The 12,225-nt window shown below is 37.5% G+C and overlaps 1 long non-coding RNA gene across 2 annotated transcripts in view; it reads right to left on the reverse strand.

Moving 5' to 3' along the window:
* Window positions 1–12,225, reverse strand: part of LOC137092238 (uncharacterized) — a 172,956-nt gene that overhangs the window by 63,029 nt on the left and 97,702 nt on the right. The window contains exon 3 of one of the 2 annotated variants that reach the window (XR_010908187.1): window positions 9,805–9,878. The exons of the other annotated variant lie outside the window; for it this stretch is intronic. This is a non-coding gene — a long non-coding RNA (uncharacterized lncRNA). The remainder of the gene's footprint in view (window positions 1–9,804; window positions 9,879–12,225) is intronic. 2 annotated transcript variants of the gene reach the window in all.

A 12,225-nucleotide genomic window follows, 5' to 3' on the forward strand; every position in this document is an offset into this window, starting at 1 on the left:
CAGAAGTAGAGACAGATCGGAAAAGCAGGTAATATGCATTTATTTTTTTGAAATTGTTGAATTATCCACGGTTTCAAGTATTGAGAACACTGTTTTGAACGTTTAAATTACCTTTACAATGATATAGCCTTGAATATTATGATGTTATATTGTTTTTTGGCCGCGTAAGTAATCGCTAAAAATGTAACGTTATAACTGTTAAAGGCTTAAACGTTTGTTGACGGTAAGGTGTAGTTTTGTTCTTGCCAGCCTTTAAAGTAAGATATTATTGTTCATTTATGCTCCACGTAACGTTACACATTTTGTGACCAACGTTAGCCGCTATTTTTACCTGAGTGGAAACTGGATTTCCTCACAATTAGTAATAACCGCGTTTGAATGGTTAAATACTTAGTTTTTAAAGGGATAATCCACTGTTTTTTCATACTAAACTGTTATTCCCTTAACTAAGACAGTTAATACAGTGCATGCACTTAATCGCTCAAAAACTCTCTCTCTCACACACACACACACGTTTGTTTTTGTGAAAAGTGGGGACATGGCCAATGTCCTCATATTTCACCCTCTCCTTGTAATAACTTACCTGTGTCATACCAATGTCATTATACACATTTGTGTCCTCATATTTCACAAAAACAAACACACTCACACACACTGACACACTCTCACTCACACACACACACAAACTCACTTACACACACACACACACACACACTCTCTCACTCAGACTCACACACACACACACTCACACACACACACACACTAGAGGATGACACGGGAGTGGATTTTCACTCCTGTCCCATCCCACTCCCAGACCAAAGTTTAAAAAAAAATCCTATCCTGCTCCTGGTAAATTGACTCCCGCTCCAGTAACGCTCCCATATATTTTTTTCTTCAATTAGTGTTTAGTTAATACATAGAATTTGCAAATACATAGCAAATAAAAGAGTACATCGTTCACAACATGTCTACAATACGTAAATGAAAGGTTAAGATTTTTCTCTTTTTTATATATTTGGGTTTTATGTTTATAAAAAAAAAATGTTTAAAAGTCCACGACCCCATCTTAAACAGGGGTGTCAATAATTTTAGAGGGTCCTCACAAGGACACAGTACAAGGTAAAAGTATGTAACTGGACATTTCAGATGATTATATGTGTAAGCTTTTGTTTTATAGGTGGTCTGAAGAAGAATGCGATGACCAAGACTGCGAACCAGAAAGACATAGAAAAGGCACTCTCAAAATGGTCCACGGGGGCTAGAGGCAGGGGCGGAACGAGAGCAAGCAGGTCACAGCAGTCTTCAGGACTGTGATCAGTTTTGTGTCCATCCATTAAAATTCTTGAGACCAAACATTGTAATACTGTATTGTAAGTTAAACTGTTTTGTCGTTGAGGTTTTAAAGGGATAGTTCACCCAAAAATGAAAATTTGACATTTATCTGCTTACCCAAGGTGTAGGTGTGTTTGCTTCTTCAGTAGAACACAAATGAAGATTTTTAACTCCAACTGTTGCTGTGTGTCAGTCATATAAATATGTCAACAGGGTCTAATTCTATTAAATAAATAAAAAACATGCACAGACAACTTTAAATTAAAACTCATTGATGTCTTAAGACACGAATCGATCGGTTTGTGCGATAAACCGAACAGTATTTATTTATATAATTTTTTACCTAAAATACAACACCATGCCCAACAGCCCTGAAATTAAGGTCAATGTATATAATCTAGTCTAGAGACATCACTTCCTGTGTGTGAGGTCTCTACATGATCTGGCGTAGTTTACACAAACACCAGAAGTGAGTGACATATAAGGGCTGTTGGGCATGGTGTTGTATTTGAGGTTAAAAAACTATATAAATACTGTTAGGTTTATCGCACAAACCGATCGTTTTGTGTCTTAAGACATCAATGTGGTTTAATTTGAAGTTGTCTGCATGTTTTTTATTTATTTAAAGGGTTAGTTCACTTAAAAAGTAAATGTCTGTCATTAACTCCTCTCCCTAATGTCGCTCCACACCCGTAAGACCTCCGTTCATCTTCACACACAGGTTAAGATATTTTATATTTAGTCCGAGAGCGTATGCAAGTGTATGCACACTATACTGTCCATGTCCAGAAAGGGAATAAAAACATCATCACAGTAGTCCATATGAGACATCAGTGGGTTAATTAGAGTCTCTTGAAGCATCCAAAATACATTTGGGTCCAAAAATAACAAAAACTATGACTTTATTCAGCTTTGGCTTCTCTTCCGCGTTTGTTTTTAAAGCTCAAATGAAGATTCAAAAGGTCATGAATGAGCGGATTGACTCATGATTTGGATCGCGTGTCAAACTGCTGAAATCACGTGACATTGGCGATCCGAATCATGAATCAATCCGCTCATTCATGACCTTTTGAATCTTTATTTGAGTAGATCGTTCTCTGGGATGCGTTTTCATAAAAATCGAATGTAAAGACTTTTATCTCTAAAAACAGATTAGCTTATAACGCTAGTCTATGGGGCACCGGGTAGTGAAATTAAATCGCTCGTTAATACCACTAACAAGGCTCAAAATAGCCTCACACTAACACGGTAGCATAATGAGGGTCCCTACACGCAAGTCGAAGCATTGAGAACTTTGTAAGAGTACAAACAGATTAAAGCCGCACTTGGTAACTTTTGCTCTCAGGGTCCCCCTACAGTTGGGAAAAAATAATGTTCTCAACTACTGCTGTAAGCTCTGTCATTCTACAACAGGGGATGCCATTGCGCGTGCATTTGTTGACATGACAACCCTGATAGCCCTGAACTAGTGATGCGCGGGTCGTCTCATAACCTGTGGACCCCGGGTGCGGGGCGGGTTGTAAAAATATATACAGTGGTGCGGGGCGGGCCAAATAATTTCATAAAAAACATTGTGAAATGTAATAACATAGACATTTTTTTTTTTTTTTTTTTATCTTCTCTGTTGTGTTCAGTGTTTTCTTCCGGAAACAACGGACCATATGAGATTCCAAGTCAGAGTTCATCACTTAGCAGAGCGCTCGTGGCTCGACTGGTCGAGATTGTTTTCCAAGATGGTGCCTGTCCGTGATCGCGTAAGGCACTATGTTTATAAAGTATCTTCTTATTAAACTGTTTGTACTCTTACAAAGTTCTCAATGCTTCGGTTTGCATGTTGGGACCCTCATTATGCTGCCATGTTAGTGTGAGGATATTTTGAGCCTTGTTAGTGGTATTAACTAGCCATTTAATTTCACCACCCTGTGCCCCATAGACTAGCGTTATAAGCTAATCTGTTTTAGAGATAAAACTCTTTACATTCGATTTCCATGAAAACGCATCCCAGAGAGCGATCTACTCCGTAACCATCTGTTAATTACCCCTAGGTTCATTTCTCACCGGAGTTGTCCTTTAATGACATCAATTTCATTTTTGGGTGAACTAACCCTTTAATAGAATTAGACCCTGTTGACATATTTATATGACTGACACACACCAACAGTTGGAGTTAAAAATCTTCATTTGTGTTCTACTGAAGAAGCAAACACACCTACACCTTGGATGGCCTGGGGGTAAGCAGATAAATGTCAAATTTTCATTTTTGGGTGAACTATTCCTTTAAGTGTTTCTTTTTTTAAAAGATTGTTCACCCAAAGTATTAAAATCTTTTCTCTCTCCTGTTGATTTAAACCAGTGGTGTCAAACTCAACTTGATATTTATCTGTTCCATAACTTTGGTTATGTAAAACGAGCTGTTGTGAGAGAATCACCCTGTTTTAAAATAAACTGGTAATGTTGGTGTTTGACACTTTACAAAAACTTTTATTGAAAAGTATATGAATTATAATGAAATAAAATGAATATGAATTAAAATAAAGAACTTGATATACTGAACTTTTACATGTATTTCTTTTTTTTATTAATTTTTGTAGATGAGTGACCAGTTTAATAGTCAAGCAGATGAATATTGTGCGCCAATGTATGATTATGAATGTTGCCTATTTAGGCCCCACTTAGATTCTATGTGACATTTATATGGGTTAATTTGTCCGCGGGTTCTATGTGGACCCTGTATGAATTAGCCCATATAAATGTCATAAGTGAGACCAATATGGGTCTTATATGTGTTGCTCATTTGGGCCCCACATTAGCCCCAGTCAGGCCCCATATGGGATTCATATGGGATAATTTAGATGGGGCCCACATGGAACCCATGGACAAACCCATGTATGCCCCATGTTTACTGCCCATATGGGGCCCACATTAGCCCCAGTCAGGCCCCACATGGGATAATTTAGATGGGGCCCACATGGAACCCATGTTTACTGCCCATATGGGGCCCACATTAGCCCCAGTCAGGACCCATATGGGATTCATATGGGATAATTTAGATGGGGCCCACATGGAACCCATGGACAAACCCATGTATGCCCCATGTTTACTGCCCATATGGGGCCCACATTAGCCCCAGTCAGGCCCCACATGGGATAATTTAGATGGGGCCCACATGGAACCCATGTTTACTGCCCATATGGGGCCCACATTAGCCCCAGTCAGGACCCATATGGGATTCATATGGGATAATTTAGATGGGGCCCACATGGAACCCATGGACAAACCCATGTATGCCCCATGTTTACTGCCCATATGGGGCCCACATTAGCCCCAGTCAGGCCCCACATGGGATAATTTAGATGGGGCCCACATGGAACCCATGTTTACTGCCCATATGGGGCCCACATTAGCCCCAGTCAGGACCCATATGGGATTCATATGGGATAATATAGATGGGGCCCACATGGAACCCATGGACAAACCCATGTAGGCCCCATGTTTACTGCCCATATGGGGCCCACATGGGCCCCATGATAGAATGTTGGCTGGGATATGGTCAAAATATCATACTTCTTCAAGCAGCCTACTTCTCCATTCTATCTTTGTGCCGGTGCTAACTGTAACCATAATGAACTGTCTCATAATCACATTAATCTATCAATCCATACCCTTCTGAATTTAAATTAGACAGAGGGAAACGTGAAAGTCATATGCCATTAGCAGAACGTAGGAAAAAACACAACCGCAACATTTTTTCAACATTTTGTTGAGACTGGAGCTTGCCGTTATGGTCTGGCATTTGATTGATGTCCTAATAGAGGCCTGCTGCCTCTCTGGAGGCCGAGAGCTTACGCTCTGCATTCATGGCACAAGAGAGCCGCATAAACACCGCCGTCTCATCAGTGCACACGGCTCTGATGAAACAGCAGGAAAGAGGGAAGTGCCCATTAAAGAACATGTGTAAATCTAGCATCAGTTTATCAGCAAGATCTCACAAATGATATGTCGCTTTAAGGTGGGATGAAAGCGATGTCAAGAGACGCCAGGAGAAGGAGTCCAAGGAATGACAATCATTGAAGATCAAACTGCAGCCTCGTGGGACTTGCTGTGACTACTGTAAACATTTATGTCAACACTAATTAAATGGAGTTGAAATATTGGTCATGTCATGGGAAGAGATGTTTATTTTTTGAATGTAAGCTTGCAGCAGTAGCTTAGGGGTGAGAGATAGACTGGAGCTCTTTATAAATTATACAGTTTCCAGGGCATTCACATATATTTGCAACAACAATGCATCCTCAAGGCATCCGTTTTCAATAAGAATGTGCATATATTTCAATAAATTATATGGAATATTATAATGATATGCTGAAAGATCAAACTGTCCTCCAAAAAATACGACTCTATAGGTCGTTTTTCAAGCACCTTTTTACATTTTAAAATCATGCGCCCTCTAGCTGGCGTAAAAATAATGAGTGTCATGTTACATCTAACGTCATGAAATATTTTTTTTTTTTTTTTTTTAATTTACAACTACACCCACCCCATCCCTAAACCTACCCAGTGATTTATAGTGCATACCCACTTTATGAGCACGTGTTCCCTGGGATCAAACTCACGATCACATGTTCACGTTGTTGTATATTCCAATGCTTTACCAACTGAGATATGCAAAACCTGAAATATTATGTGGATAAAATGGAAAATGCTTTAATATGAAAGTGTCCTGCTGTCAATAGGAGCACAACATTAGAACACGCTCATATGGGCTGTATTTAATTAATAAAATATTGTCGATAGGGGCTTTATATCTTTAAATGATATAAAGGCATGTTGGTTGGTTAGATATAGTTAGAGTTAATACGCATCTAGAAGTACATCTATCCACAAATCAAAGAGCTCAGTCTGCAACATTAAACAATGTCAAATGAAAAGGACCCATCAAATTTAGGAATATGTTATAAGGTGAGGCCAATCGAGGGGGAAACTTGTTATATTTTGTAGACCGAAGACTTAACAGCTCTCTCTCTCTTTTATGAGACAGCTCCCATGCGAGCCATGCAACCTACAGCTGTGTCTGTGGATGGAGCAGCTACTATCTGGATGACTTTGAGAAGGTTCTTGTACAAGCCAGTAAAATATACGTCCAATACCCAGACGGGAAGCAGTAAAGAGGAAGAAACATTAAATGAGAGCGCAAAGCTGGGGACAAAAGGTGACATTAGGATATACAATGTTAATGAGTTATAATTACCTGCCTATCAGATAAAAGAATCGGAAAACAGCCAGTGTTCATTTACATAAATTATAGATGCTTAAAAGATAGAATCACATATTAAAACGGAAATGTATTGATGCGTTTATTATATATAAAAAAGTGTAAAAATTAAATCCCATAATACCTCAACATATTACAGACACACTCGTCAGTGACACGATGAAGACCTCTCGCAGATTACTCACAGCGTGTTTCCAATTCCTAGTTGTTATTTTTGTGGTTTGCAATGAAAAATTATGTTTAAAGTGCATGCTTTGCAATCTGAGGAACGTATTGATTTGATTTACTCACATCTAATCAATACAAACACTGTTTACCTATTGTTTTAGCCTGTCGAGACGCTCACACATATGGTTTAAATACTGCCATTATCAAGCTAGCATTGATATTTGTGAACAAAATGTTTGGCACAGCAGAGTTTAACCTTTTAGCTTACCCTTGGACGCAGTACTTCCAGCTGCTTATTTTAGATTCTTTTTATGGCATGGTGCACTATGGGGAACACCCACATAAAAGCGTATTATTATTATTATTATTATTATTATTAGTATTATTATTAGTATTATATTAAAATGTAATACATGTTCTAGGCAAGTTAACTTTATTGGAAAACATTTATAAAAAAATGTGTATGTTATGAGGAATTACTGAAATGTGTTGCCTAGAAACACTGTGTAAATGAACGCAATGGATACAATACATAATGCAGTCATTTTTAAAAATAAAATCCTATATATAAAACATCTCATATTAAAATAAAAAAAAAAGTCTTTGTCTCCGTTACACAAAGTTGCCGCTGGGTGACATACCTGAAAGGTCCTTAATCAAAAATATAAACATATTTTTAATTAGTTTTTAATCTTACTAATGATTTTAATTTTATTTCATAAAAGCAAAACATTTTTAACATAGTTTTTTTTATAACACATGCAACATATAATTGATTAATTACGTCTCATTAGCAAGCATGCCTTTTACATTAACACTAATAACAGCCAAATTCTCAGTTTCCATTATTTCTAGATTGTTCAGCATTGGAATTTGCAGTGAAGATATGACCTCTAAGTGTTCTGTACTTATCTGATTCTTTCTAATTCTGTCCGTGTCTATCTCACAGCAGTCTGCAAAGCAATCTTCCTCAATTCACCTGCGATTCTAATCTCACACATCCAACTTCCCATTCTCTTTTTCTCTCTCCGTCTCCATCTCTCGCACACTCACTTCCAATACTTCCAAGACGAAACAATAAATAACAGTAAAAAAAAAAGTGTGGGTTTATATTTAATCTTTCAAAAGTGCTTGTTCCTGTATGCATTCTTTTTGCACTAAAGGCAAATTGAAAAGTTGTATAAGAAAACGAACTATGGAAGTGAATACAATCTTGAAAATGTATAAGATGAAGAGACTATTGGTGTCTTTATATTAGTTGGTGCTAGAACTGGGCCTTACTAAACTTGTGTAATGTGCATAAAAATGACAAAAGCACTGTGTGTGTGTATGTGTGTGTATGTGTGACCTGGTAATCCCTACGTTATGGGGACAAAATGTCCCCACAAAGATCGCAATAGCCGAAATCCTTGTCCTTGTGGGGACATTTTTAGGTCATGCTTTTGTGAAATATGAGGACACAAATGTGTATAATGACATGGGTATGACGCAGGTATTGCAAAGAGAGGGTGAAATATGAGGACATTGGCCATGTCCCCATTTTTCAAATGGTTTGCTATAAATCATACAGAATTATTTTTTTTGAGAAAGTAAAAATGCAGAGTGTTTCCTATGATTGGTAGGTTTAGGGATATAGGCAGTGTAAGGGGATAGAAAAAATACGGTTTGTACAGTATAAAAACATAATGCCTATGGAATGTCCTTACATTTCACAAAAACAAACGTGTGTGTGTGCGTGCGTGCGTGCGTGCGTGTGTGTGTGTGTGTGAAATTCTACTCGCTACAAATTCAGAGCACACAGACCACAAAACAGACTGGATCTAAAAACTTCAGATGACGCAACTGTCTCCGAGAGCTACCGTAACTCCACGTAAAAACAACCCAAAACTCAATTGTGATGCTAACACACAGATCCCTCTAGAGAAATTAACACCTTTTACCTTCCTACAGCTTCAGGGTGTAAGACTGAAAACCACTATTGACAGTGTTAATATTAAGTTCATAGGGTTGACTCAATCCTTCTTTTTTAATTACTGAATCTTTCACACAGTTGCATGTGGATGTCAGTGAGAGTCTTTTAAACTTAAAAGTAAAATGTAAAGGTCACTTAATGAAATATAGGAATATCACTCAAATGACTTGCTTTGGTTTGTATTTGGTTAGCAATATAGTCTTGTATGGGGGGGCGGGAGATTCTCTGAAGGTTATTTCTTGAATCCTAGCAAACAGAAGATGAAGAGGAAAATGAATATTAACTTTCATCAGCCCAGCGGGGGAGCCGTCCTTGCAGAAGAACCTGAGGGCAGGCCATTACAGAGATAACAGAGGTGGACAGCAGACTGTGTCAGAACATTTGATACTATATACAGTAGTTGCTCAGTAGGTCAGATTGTCCTCCATTTTCATAGTGCTATAATGTAAGAGCAAAATATATTAGTGCTCCTGTTTTACCAGCACCAGGTCATGTTATCTTTGGTAAAGCAAAAGATTGGTTGTACAGACTGTAACTGCAGGGACCACAGAGCATCAGAACAACTCCAGCTGATATGAGGCATTGCATGTCTATCAAAGCATTTCAAAAGCATTCAACTGTTCACCGGATGAGCGTGTTACAGTACTAAAATCATCTCAATGTGCTGTTATGCAAATTTTCCCAGAGGTGCTGTGTAATTAAGGGAGTAGATATGATTTAATTAAGACCAGTATAATTACTCGTGCAAAACATCCCATGTGAAAATATGACCCATTTTTATAAAGGGGAAAGGGGGTAGTCATGTAGAGCAAAGGCTTATTTCGATATTAATCCATTTATGCATTCCAAGCATATATATGTATTAGTGCTGTCAAAATTCAGCACATTCATGCAATTATTGTTTTTTTCTTTCAGTTTAGCAGCTCTTTTTAAATATTTAATACAATTAATGCAGAATCATTTTTTTCTGTAATCCTTTTTAGTGTAACATTATATGATCATGCTCTTTATGCAAATGCTTGTAAACCATTGAAGTGTGACACGACAAAAGAGAACTGACCAGAATCATGTTCTCTTTTGTGTTTGAACAAACGACAACGATGACGACGACAATCAAGGCACCAAGTCGGAAGTCTGTGGGAAGGAAAAAGAACACAAATGAAGATTTTTAACTTCATATATATTAGAGGTTGCATAGATTCATTTTTTAATCTAGATCAATCTAGATTATTTTTGAAATTAATTTAGATTAAAATGGCTCATCGGAATTCTGCCGAAGGCTTTGAGAATGTGTGTGCTACCCTTTCACATACGTTACGCTAGGTTGAGTAACTTTACAGATTGGTTCTGTATTTACTATGTTCAGGGAAAAAAGGAATATAGAATAAAAATCAAATGAAAATAAAGAAAATAAGAACAAGTAACTTAAAGGTCCCGTTCTTTGCGTGTTTTCGAAGCTTTGATTATGTTTACAGTGTGCAATATAACATGAGTTCATGTTTCCCGTGTAAAAAAAACATAGTACTGTACAGCGCTGTTTTCTCCGTCCTAAAAACGGCCTGATGATTTCCTTGTTCTATGAAGTCCCTCCTTCAGAAACACGTAACGAGTTCTAAATTGGGCCAGCGCTTCCCGTGTTGTGATTGGACAGCAGCTTAGCGCACTTTGCCCGGAAAGGTCCCGCCTCTTACCATAACGGGGAGATGCAAGCGCTGAATGTGCGCTCTTCTCCACGTGGGAAAGCAACAAGACCACTCCCCCGATTTTGCGTATTCCTGTGGGCGGAGGGTTAGTCAACAAACGGTTCTAGTGACGTCATTCCTGAAGGAAGTGCAGGGGTGTAGTTCGAACCAGCCGTTCGCTGTAGGCTTTGAAAGGGAACTTCTGTTAAATAAAATATCTCGCTTGGCATTGAACTTTGAGCTTTATAATTTTACAGGTATTATTTATGCTCCAACAGCAACATTACACACTAACTAAAGATTGAAAGATGGAAACGCGATGAACGGGACCTTTAAATACAAGCAGCAGCACAAATAAATACAATTGAGCAAAGATAGTAATAAAATAAACAATACTTTTCAGGTTTTTCTTTAGGTCTAACATTAGTTTTTAGGTAGAGACTTTAATAAGTCCTTATTAAACTTACACAAGCTATTCAATCAAGAGCAGTGAGTGATGTCCTTATCTTTTGTTTGACATTAAACAGAATAAAGGTTACTGCCCCTTTAAGACCTAATGCAGGGATATGCGTCGTCTTTCTCGACTGTATAAAGTTCACTTAAGGCATATTCAGACTATTTCTGCTTGGTCACTCATTAAGATGGACATGTGGACATACTTTTTGTGTGAGTTTGTCCGTTCAAGTGCAAGACTTGAAAGATAACTCGATATTTGCGCGCTGTGACGCCCGTTTCAAAATATTTTTTTTCATCACATTTTCATTTTTGGGTGAACTATCCTTTTAAAGAGTTGTGAGAAAATGACAGGATGGCATATTCGTGTTTGGTAGACGTTTGTTATGATGTCTGTCCTTTATGTTAATTAAAGAACAAAGGTTACAGAGAAAATTGTAGCTTTAATAAGGATTAATCTATATTTAATTTATTATGTATACAGTGCAGCTGTTTGATAACAATTTCTTTATATTTCCTACCGGTTAGACAATTTATTATAATGGATTTATGTGAATATTGTTCTAATCAATATTAAAATGGATATAGCTTTCAATTATAATGTAATGTTGAATGTCTATCATTATTGTGACATATAGACATCAGCAGCAGCATTAGTATATTGGCCTTCATCAAAAAGATGCCATTATGACAAAAATGTTAAATATTTTAAAATAAGTTGTCTCTATATTCATTTGGAGAGTAACTGTAAAATTATTACAATATAAAAATATTAAAGGAACACGCCAACTTTTTGGGACTTTAGCTTATATTCGCCGTATTCAATTTTATACACCGATATGGCTAGGAACTATACTCTCATTTCTGTGTATTAATCAAGGAACTTTGCTGCCATACCATGGGTGCAGCGGCGCAATGATACGCTGGCGCAATGATATTACGCAGCGTGTGAAAATATTCCCCAGCTTGCTTTATATTCAGGCACCGTGCAATATCATTGTGCCGCCGCATAGTACCATATTAAATATGATTTATTTTGCTGAAGACAAGCACCACTGCTAAGAAGCAGTACAGGAAACACATACTGTAACACAACTTACTGTATGTTAGAGGTGTTTCCTCAACATATTTGCAAATCAGTTATTGTAGACCATCTTATGAAGGATAAAAGCATAATTTGTTTTGAAGTATTATTTCATTGTAATGTTTACAGCAGACTTAAACAGTACTGTATCCTAGCTTAATGCCTTCAGTAATTCAGCAACACTTCAGAAAGTGACGGGTGCCGAAATAGGCTACTTCAGAAGATGTTCATTCCTATTGTAGGCTGAAAGTTGGAAAACTTT

Source organism: Pseudorasbora parva, chromosome 11 (genome assembly GCF_024679245.1).
Source record: "Pseudorasbora parva isolate DD20220531a chromosome 11, ASM2467924v1, whole genome shotgun sequence".
In the NCBI taxonomy this organism is placed as follows: Eukaryota; Metazoa; Chordata; class Actinopteri; order Cypriniformes; family Gobionidae; genus Pseudorasbora; species Pseudorasbora parva.